Here is an 11,351-nt window from a genome sequence, read left to right as displayed (position 1 = left end):
AAACTAAACCATTATCTGACCTCCTTAAAGGACGCATAATGGTTTATTTAAGAGAACAAGATGATGCTTTCACATCAGTGAAGCAATCTCTTGTAGAGGCATCGGTCTTGGCATTGCCAGACACGGATAAGCCCTTTAGCGTCGTCTGCGATGCAAGTAATTTTGCACTAGGCAGCGCGCTCATGCAGAAGGATGATTTCGGCGTTGTCCGTGTCATCTCTTATCCGTCCCGGCTATTAAAAGCCGCGGAACTGAATCACCCTGTGGATGACAACGAGCTGCTTCTAATAAAGTATGCCCTTGTCAAGTTTCGTGTGCACCTACTGGGCACCGAACCATTTGTGGTTTATACAGATCACGCATCACTGCGGATCGCAACAAACTCACCGCACCTCTCGCCTAGAATGGCAAGATGGCTCACAATCTTCTCAGAATTTAATTTCAAAGTTAAATATAAACCGGGTAAGTCGAATGTCTTGGCTGACGCTTTATCGCGCAGCTTAAGCACAATTTCAGCCGTCAACGTTGGCAGCCACGAAGGCATACCACATGACGAGCTCATTGCCCTCTGAGATAAAAAGAGAGCTACAGTCAGGACGACCACTGTCGCTTGCTGTTGAATCACTTCGATGGACGAAAAGTAATCCTTCCGTCGCACCTGAACGCTAAGCTAAATCGCTTATGCTACAGCGATGGCCTGTAATGGCATCAGCTTTCACCTTGTGACCCCTTGAGATCTATGTGCCTCATGACTCAGATATCACGCTAATAATTCTTCACGAGCTCCATGATGCACCATCTAATGGGCATATTGGCCGTGAAAAGCAACTTTACGAGTGTCAGAGTAATTTTGGTGGCCACACGTTACTCTATTGCGCTCAGCCTGTCCTCGCCCCTACTATGCACGAATAAATCGTCAAAGTTATTGGGCGCGTAGGCACGGTGCTGACGCATCACGTGAGCCACCACTCGGTTGAATGTCGCTGGTGCGTTTCGTAAACCTTGGGGAATCACAAGCCACTCCCAATGCATACCGCTTGGGGTGCTTACAGCCGTGTTGGCTACATCGGACTCTTTCATGAGTACCTGATAGTAGCCATTATTTCAATCCAACGCGGAAAAGATAGTTGACTTTCCCATATAGTTCAACAAGACATCTTTCCGCGGGATTGGCGTTTGCGCCGGTATGGTCGCCGTGATCAGCTTTTGTAAGCATGAACCACGCGACATCCACCTGTGGCTTTACGCACACGAAAGGTCGGCTGCAGGGAGGCGTTTTGTTCTCACACACATGTCCTCCCGCCTTGGCTCGCTTGTCAAAGAACTCATCGATATAATCGAATTGTTCTTTTGGCAACAGTCATTGGCTGGTCACACAATACTTGGTGCCAGGTTCGTGATCTATCTCGTGCCCGATGCCCTTATCTGCATGTAGGCGACTCTCCACTTCTTCTGGGAACACATCGCGATGTTTCCACAGAACCTCAAATAATGATCTGTCCTTCAAGCATCTCAGCATTGAGCAACAATCGTTTCATTTTGTCCGATTCTAGGACGCTCTTGTCCATTGTGGACCACGAGCAACAGTCCAACAAGTTCTGTTCTGGAACTGGTGCGACTATTTTGTGGATCTTTCCTTCCTTGAAGTGGGCAAGGAACAGATCCCACGACATCTCCGGGAGATTTACTATCTCATCGGTAGATTTAAAGACTTGCCGGAGCACCTCAACTGAGGATGTCTCTGCAATTTCGTCTTTGACGGTCTCGAACACCTCGTTAGAAGGTCCGTCTTCTTTATTAGGGACTGATCCAAAGGTCACTCGGTTATACGTGCCTTTGGTCGTCCTAATCTGTCAAGTACTCATTCTTCGAGTTACCACGACCATTTTCTGGGAAGCGGGTGCCATTGCACTCCTGGCTAATGCACCCCTTCCAACCGCACCAGGCTCTTGGCACTGTGCCGGTTTATGCGACGCATGACTTCCTGTCAGCTCGCTGTCTACTGCCACCGGCTCCCGGCTATGATGCACTTTTGCAATTTGACGTACAAATGTGCGTCCTTCAAAGTCTGCAACACAGCGTTCAAAAAACGCTTGTGTCCTATATCGATGGGTGGCCAACTACATTGGCTCTTCTGAACAGTGTCAGCGCATTAAGCCTGCACCGTCTACCAGTGCGCCACTGAAGCCGCTACCGATTCCGACGGATTATTGCAAGTCAGTAAGTCTTGAATTCATGTTTGGCATGCCGCCCGTTCATAAGGGTCAGACGGGGCTCATCGTCTTTTGTAGACAGACTGAGCAAAATGGGGCGTGTAGCACCATGTAAAACATCGGTCACAGGCAAGGAGGCAGCTTTCCTCTCTTGTTCCTAAATCATGTTACCGACTACACGGGATGCCCAAGTACATAGTATTGGACCAGTATCCATGTTTTTCGTTTGGTTTTGGGGGACATGTGCTCGAGCTTCTAGATAGCGAGCTCCACATGTTGACCGCAGATCATCCCTAGACCGATAGCCAAACCGAACGTGCCAATCGGGTCGTGGCGGATGTCTTGCGCACTATAGCAATTCCCAAAGAGTGGAGCAAGCGATTGCTCTTTGTGGAGTTCGCTAGAAATAACAGTGTCCACGCTAGTACGGGTGATACACCGTTTTATATTAACGGACTGCGCCATCTTCGGACGCCAGTCTCGTTTGTGCGCCGCCCGAGTGTTAGTGTGGGATGGGCCCTCACTACGCTCGGTGCGAAGAGGGACTTAGTTTCGTCAACATGACGATGACCAATGAGGGTATCATCTGAAAGACTAAAACTTGCCCTAGTGACCCTGCCAGTTTAGCAGTGGTCAAATAAACTACGCGTATTGACCGACCTCTCGGCGGTATCATAGGAGAGTTTGATGCTAAAAGCGTGAGCGAGGCTCAACGCTTTGTGGATGAGCGATTAGCCACCACACGTAAAGTCCGTGACGCAATGGCAAGCGCACAGGATAAGCACTAAGAATATGCGGACCGAAATGATCGCAAAAATAATGAACGCTTTAAAGTGGGTAAAAAGTACTATTAAGTACTGCTACCCTACCTAGAAATGCAATTTCCGTACTACCTGGAGGTACTACGAAGTTGTTGCCGCGTTATATTGGGCCCTTTACGGTGGTAGAAGAGGTTGGAGACCTAAATTATTGGCTATCCCTTCCCCCGTATATGAAGACGCATCCCGTATTTTCCGTGGGTCGTCTGAAACGGTATGTAGACCCAAATGAGGTCACATACCCCCATCCTCTAAGGAGACCAATGGTGACGCCGACTGTGAGTCGAGCCTCGTTCGGGTGAAGGGGACGGAGAGGGCGAAAAACTATCAGCCGACCGACTCCTCCTACCAGAAATAGGAGTCAGAGAGCGAGGAACATCACGCGAGTAACGTGGATATCTTAGAATTATCCTCTGAAAAAGGCCCAAGCGAGTCTTCAGGCGTTCAAAACCCTGACGAGCATTCTCTCGGACATCAACGAGATCCGAGGTCAAATGCGAGACTTGACCCTCGAGATCCGCAATACGTCGTTCAGCAGCGCTTAACGCATGTGACTGAACGGACGAAGGTAAGGCAGCCACGATTATTTGGGCGAGATCGCCATTTCTATCGGGCGCCGCCTGCACTAATGGATGCGGGTGGAAATAAACGCTTTCTGGTTGGAAGGTTGCTCCAAAACAAATTCTGGTTGGAAGACCGCTCCGTGAGGCAAGGGTATCAGATCTTCGTCCAATGGGAAGGTTACCCGAAGAATTTTGACTCTTGGAAACCGATCGATACCCGACGTATTGATGTGCCCGGCTTGGTGGCTGCCTATGAAAAGGAGCACCAGCTGAGGCCTCTTCACTAGTCTCAAATGGTTTAGCAGAAGTAGCGTTGTGAGAAGAAACAGGGGGTACAGTACTACCCAGGATTTCTCTCACACGCAAGCGGGCAAAATTATTTCTCTGCAACCGCTGTTTCACCGCATCGCTATGCGGCTGTAAGCGGCGCGTAAATACCGGTTTCAGGAGCTCGAGCGATAATTACCACGTATCTACACAATGCGAGAGCCTATGGAGAGAACACATAGTTGCTGGTGCTAGAGAATCCAGCGTTGACAGCCGTGAAGATTGCTCAAGATTTTGAGTTGCTCGAGCGATACGCCGCTTCAGATGGTTTGCTTGCCCAATCGAGATAAGAGTGAAAAATGTAAGGAGGAATTTACCTTTTCGCGGTAGAGATTAGTTTTCTACTCGACGAATACGTGAACATGCACCTTACATATTTCATTATTTTTGCAACTATTATCTAGCCATGCTTGGATGGTGTTGGCCATAAAAAGCTTTTAACTCTGCGCTTTCTTGATAATAGCTTTTCTCGAAACTTTCCCTTTATGTGTGAATGGTGTAAGGACCAGTCAACTCGCTGAGCCCTTGACCACTCATTTCGATATATCTTTTAGAACTATTCATTTTCTTTTATTCAATTTTACATATGCGCCATAAAAAAAAGTAAAAAGGTTTGCGCAATAAGGAGAGACGATACTTAGTAAGAATTAGATTTATGATAGGCGATTCCTTAAGAAGCATACCAAAGTATCGTTAGTAAAACTAATTTTAATTCAGTCGTAAATTACCCTCATTCCTGACAAGTGGTAGCACTTGTTGGCCTTCCGCTTGCTTCTCTACCATCCGCCCGCTTCTTCCCCGTCCGCTCGCTTCTTCGCCGTTCGCGCTTCGTTGGACTGCACTGCGTTGGATTGCCCGGTACTGCTTTGTCTAGACGTGCCTTGGATCGTCCAAATCTGTCGTGTACTCGTTCTTCGAGTCACGACGAACTTTGTCTGGGAAGCGGGTGCCGTTGCTTTCCTGGCTACCGCATCCTTTCCAACCGCACTAGACTCTAGGCACTGTGCCGTTTATGCGACGCTTGACTTCCTGTCGGCTCGCTGTCTACTACCACAGGCTCTGTGCAGGACATTCGGACGCATGACTACTTGTCATTTGTTTTTTCGCTACCCCAGTCTTCACGAGCTGGGTAGGAATTTGTGTCACCTAACATCCAGTCGGTACACTTCCGAATACACCAGGCTTAAGGCTTTGAATAGGATTTTTGTGACGTATGACTTCCTTTTAACGCACTCTTAACTGCGTTTGTTACGACATCAGTTGCATATGCCTCTCACATTAGCACATCCTTTCCGGTGTCCTGCGTAGAGTTTGCAACTGTGCGTGTACGCCAGTCTATTCATGGTTGGTGTTCTGCCAATTATGACATGCCTAGGATGCGGTCATACGGACTCTCCATGCCAAGCACTGCAAACTTCTCTTTACAAGAGAAGTCACTGAAGCTGAATGCGAGTTCTACCTGAATTCCCTTCAGACTTAACGAGCGCGCTGTTGGCTAAACGAACGGTCGGCTCTTTTTGCTTGCCAGACTGGCTAAGCTATTCAAGCATTGCCGGTCTCTTTCTTAAAGCCGCGAGTTTTACAAAATTCTGTAATGCACCCGATTCCACTAGGGGGGTCACCACATAGTCATAGCCTTGTACTTGAGCGCTATTGACCAGCAGGGGTTACGGCATGAGATTTCGGCACCTCAGAGACTATGCTACCCATTAGTTCGACAAATTTGAACTTAGGAGTAGCTTCAGAGGCCGCGTCAGTAGGGCATCTCGCCTCTACTGTGCTCCTGCCTTTTCCGACCCTCAATTGTCGATTCAGAACTTATGCGTCTCGCACGCTACTTCTTGTCATCGCCCTTTCGAAAGGGAGTTCTCTTGCTGGGCATCTTCGTCCCAGCAGGTACCTTTGAATATCAGCGAGCCATCATTTGGCTGCGCTTGCCGCATTTGTAGCAGACAACGTCTGCATTGCCCAACACCATGGGAGTGGCATCTGACCTCTCGGCCGATGGCTTACATTAAGCGGTTGCCGAGACACAGTTGAAAAATTGCTTTTCAACTAAGGCAATTTGAATTGCCTCTTCCATCGTCGACAACACCCTTTTAAAAGGGCCTGACGCGATGGGCCATTCCGTAGTTCGCTCATAATGTGGGCTTTTTAAGGTGCTCCGGAATCGGGCCTACGGAAATGGATGCCGACAGCGAGCGCATCTCCTTCACATACTCTTGCAGAGATCGCTTCGCCTGTCGCGCTTCAAAGAAGCGCACCTAAAAACACCTCGTTGTTCGGCGGCTGATACATGACGCAATTTTTTTCCTTAAAGACTGATCATTTTTGAAAAGCCTTTCCATCTGCCATAAGCGACGAGTAAGCCCACTTATGGCCTTATCGCGCAGATGCGACATGACAAATGATACCATCCGGCTGTCGCCCTCGAGGAGCTGCACCACACCGCATTGCTCCACGGCTAACAGCCAGTAGACAATCGCCTGCGCTGCAGTTCCATCGAACTTGGGAGGTCCATCCGAATGGGCCTCGGCAATGCGGCCGGGCGGAGAGCATCTGAACAGTCCTGTTGAGAGCCTCGCTCCGAGCCTGCTCACGCCTTAGCTCATCCTGTGTATTAGAGACAGACTCGGCCGCAGCATGGCTCTGTGCCTCGGACGCGTGCGCAAGCCTTAGGAAGGCACTAAACGCTTTAAGATCAAAAGATGAACTACACTATATTTTATTATTATATAAGAAAAACTTACCCAAGCTTATTTAAAAAAGATTAGCAAGGGTAAGGTTTTTACATTTAAATTATTTAATAATATGTAGTTCCCAAGCTTTATATCTGGCGGCGACCACATTTGTTACCCATAATAAATGGGATTTAAGTAACATTTTTTTTAAATGGATAGAAGGGTATTTTACCCATAAAGTAAATGTTCCATAACAACGGTTCTCCAATCGATGTGTGCCTAATTACACCTTCCCCATCAGACTGTTCTCATTGAGTGACAACATTCGCTTCAACTCCTCTTTGAGGTTGGAACCTAAACAGCTAACTGTTCAGTTCTTATTTTTCCTTGTCTCAAGATAAACAAGCGTAACTCACAGACTCTTGGCACCTTTCTCGACGATGAGGGAATTGTGGACTTTAAAAGTCACTCTTCATCAGAGGAGTAGGAGAAAGAGCGTCCTACTCCCACGCCTTCTCCTCCAGATGAACGTCGACGGGCCCCGAATCCGTTCGCAGAACGTGGTGCTGCTGATGTCTCAACTGTATTGAGCAGGACACGAGATCATGAGTCCAACATTTTTACGAATCCGCTCGATGAAGAGCAAGAGCGGGTTATCCTCAAAGAGGAACAAGCTCGTCTTCGAGCTGCCGTGATAGCGAAAGCTAAAGCTCATAGTGAATATACATTCACTCCGCCAAGTGCGAACGAGCGTCTCAAAGAGTTAGCGGGTCACAGCTTGGTCATCTGGATCTCCGGGGACCCGGCGAGGAAGCCGGAGGAGTTCGCTGTTCGCGACGCTCTTCATGAGCGATACCTTACGCCAAAGGTAATGACGCGAAGTCAGTATCTGACTCGCTTACGTGATCAAGCCCGTGTGGCTTCGGTGACCTCCATGAGAGAAATTCCGATTGTTTTGTTTCCAAACGAAACAAGAACTGAAAACGAAGTCTCATTTGAGAACTTGGTCCACCGGGCCCGCCGCCTTCGTAATATTTGGAATATCAGAAAGTCTGCGGATGCGGCTGATGTTCGTTTGGAATGGATGCCTTGCTTTGATTTTGCCAAGCTTAAGGCCAAAGGCCAGTTACGTTTGGCAATTATGCCACAAAACGAAGAAAGGTCTAGCCGACATTTCAGTGCTTCGGTTGACCGTACAACCATTGACCGAAGCCGCACTGATGCTATAGATCCACCTAATCTCATGTCTAGTGGTGGAAGCTTCGTTTGACGCGAGTTGACCCTAAGCTTGTCGCTCAAAAACGTCAACGACGTACGAGCAATCTTGCCGAAGAGTGCCTCAACCTCCCACGAGTTTTCGGAAGAGGGGTAACCTAGCCACTCACCAGATAATAATAGTGGCCCTTACGATGACGTCGCTTTAAGTGTTTCTCCACGTGATTTTGAAGGTCTTCCCGCGCATCAAGCAGCGCGGGATGGGGCCGAAATCTCGGTGGAGGCATTTGATGCTTTAAAGCAAGAGGTGCAACTTCTTCGTGAGGTCCTTGCTCGGGTTGAGAGCTCCTTTGATGCTGTTCAGAGCCGTCTTTTGCTGCTTGAGCGTCATATCCATCGTTTAGAGGGCCAGCTGGACATCCCAGCGAGGATGCAGCAATCTGTGGCACGACCGCCTGTCTCGGCGCAAGCGCCTTCAAGTCTACGTGGCAAGGGTCCCGATGTGGCTTAAGCAAGCCAACATATAATACTGGGCATTTACGCAACTTCTTAGAAAGGTTCAGCGAGTAAGCTAGGCCCTTCTTATCCACGACCGTAAATGGTCTAATAAAGCGCGGGCGCAATTTGGTCTTGAAGACCGCGGAAACAAGGTTAGTAGGTAGGTTTTAAGCGTTTAAAAAAACTCGGTCTCCGACCATATAAGAATTAATACAGCTTCTGCCTTTGGCATCTGCTTGTTCTTTTTGTTTGTCTTGGCTATCAGCCATCGTATCCCTTACATGACACTAAATTGCGTCGCGAGAAACTCGCTTACTTGTTTCCGAACTGCTACAGGGCTGATATCAGCAAGCCTATCGGCTAATTTTCCCCGACCGAGCCCTGAGCCACGCAGTGATGTCGTTAACGGAACGCGTGGGTGGGTGAGACCGTTGACATAGAACGGAGTATAGCCTGTAGAAGCATGTACAGCATTATTCAACGCAAATTCTGCCACTGGGAGCATTGAGCTTCAGCGCTTTTGCTTCTGTGCAAACACACTGCGTAAACGCGTTCAGTTTGACCATCGGTCTGCGGATGGTCCGCGGTTGACATATCCGATCTAGTACCGAGCGCTCAAAAAATTGGAATTTACCCGTGAAACGGGGGTCCCGATCAGAGACAATTGCCACTGGCATACCGTGTTGTCGAAATACGCGATCGATGAACAAACTTGTTGTACCTTCACCATCAATGGTATCTGGCACAGCCGCTAAGTGAGCAATTTTGCTCAGTCGGTTAAAAAAGACCACTATGCCAGAGTTACCGGCCGAATTTTTCAGTAGACCGAAACCAAAATCCATACTAATGAACTCCCAACACCCTATGGGTACGGGTAGACTTGCCAGTGGTGCAGCAGCATGCGCCGAGGGTTTAACCCGTTGGCAAGTTTCGCATGTGCGAAGATATATGCTGACTCATTTATAAAGTTTAAGCCACCAATAAATTTGGCTTACAGAGCCGTAGGTCTTTTCTCTGTCGAGATGACCACCAAGGACAGTATCTTGTGCCTCATAGAGGATTCGGTGCTTCAAATCCTCATCATGAGGAACAACGACGCGCGGAGGATCCGTAGCGTCCTTGCGATAAAGCAACAGGTCGTTATAGATAGAAATTATTGTATCCTTGGTCGCAAACGTGCCAAAAATTTAAAACCCGAGTCAGATGTGTTTACAGCTCGTAGTAGAGCTACACACTGTCCATCATTGGTGTAAGCCGAACGGATTAATTTAGGAATAGGTGACGAAATAGTCGTTAAATGATAAATATTATAATCCGGCCTGCGTGATAACGCATCGGTCAAAGCATTCTGCTTGCAAGGCTTATACTTCACCACGAAGTTGTACTCGGCGAAAAAGGATAGTCATCGGGCCATTCACTGTGAGAGATGAGCAACTAAGTCGCCGTGCGTAATGACGCGCAATCTGTATATATCAGAAATGGCTTGGAGCCGAGCAGATGAACTTCGGATTTGAAAAGAGCATACTTTATCGCAAGTAACTCTTTGTTATGAACTGGATAGTTCTTTTTCGCAGCCTTAAGCTGTCTGGACTCGAACGCAATAGCACGTTCACGCCCATCAACAGCTGTTGTAACAGAGCACTGCCAATGGCAAAATCCGATTCGTCACAGACGTCACTGAAAGGCCAATTTGGATTTGGCAGTGCCAGAATCGGGGCATGGATAAGACTATCCTTAACTGCTCGAAAGTCATTATGTTCGGTGCTGGTCCAGCACCATCTGTATCCTTTTTAAGGTGATAAGATAATGGCCTAGTCATACCAGCGTAATTTTCGCTGTATTTGTGTAAATAATCGGCGAGACCCAACCACTTACGCAAATCATTTGGTTTTCAGGAACCGGCCAATCTACTATGGCTTTTACCTTAGCAAAATCCGCTCTAAGGCCTCGCTACCCAATGGAGCGCCCTAAGAAAGAATTTTCTTCTGCACCAAAAATGCATTTAGATGCATTGGCACACAATTTCTTAATGCGCATACACTCGAGCACTGCTCGCAAATGGTCTAAATGGTTTTCCATGTCCGACCGACCCCGCTCGCACGACTATGGACAAAAATGGCATCAAATAAGTATGGGCATAACTTCGATGAGGGCGGAACAGTTGCTTCACTAGACGATATAGGTGTGGAGAGCGCTTGCGGCATAACCAATCACTCCCATAGCATACCGCTTGGGGAGCAAACCGTTGTAAGCGGGACATCACTAGCTCAGAGGAGCAGTTAGTAATAACCATCGATTAAGCCAAGTGCACTGTACATCGTACATCCCACCATATTATTTTGAAGAACATCCTTTTTAGGAATGGGGGTTTGTGCTGGTATAGTGGCAGCATTAAGCATGTACAATGCGCCATTTACCATTTGGCTTTTTGACACAAAATGTCGGTGTCAAATGGGGAGATTTGCGCTCTCGTACCATTCCAGCCTCGTGCTTAGCACGGAAGAAATCGTAAATGACGTCACACTGTTCCCATGGTAAAAGCCACTATCGTGTGACACAGTATTTCGTTCACTTAACCATGTCAATTTATGACGGAACCTCTATCCGGAGGTAAGAAACATGGTGGATCGGTTTATACCACATCTTGGAATTCCTTAATCAAGGAAAAATGGATTTGAGGATAATAAAGAATCGATAACCCACTTCGCGCACTAAGCGCAGCTTTTGTGTCATCCAGGACAGCTTCGTCGAGAAGTGAAGATGAGTTTAACTCAATCATAGGTCGAATGATCACCATCTCAGATAAGTCGCCAGCCTTTGAGGCTCGGCCGCACTTATCAATAGACATTTCGTCTAGCTTTAAAATAGCATGTAACAAAGGGATTGCCGCAAGGCTAACTTCCGCTCAATGTTACCGGTTACACCATTTACAAGCGTGTGTAATTGCTCACACGTATCACTTTGTGAGGGTATTAAAGCTTCGCGTCTCTTCTGTCTTGGAGTAGAGACAATACGCCTCTTAAATGCCGGGATATT

Source organism: Bremia lactucae, linkage group LG1, assembly GCF_004359215.1.
Source record: "Bremia lactucae strain SF5 linkage group LG1, whole genome shotgun sequence".
In the NCBI taxonomy this organism is placed as follows: Eukaryota; Oomycota; class Peronosporomycetes; order Peronosporales; family Peronosporaceae; genus Bremia; species Bremia lactucae.
This window is presented reverse-complemented; position numbering follows the sequence as displayed.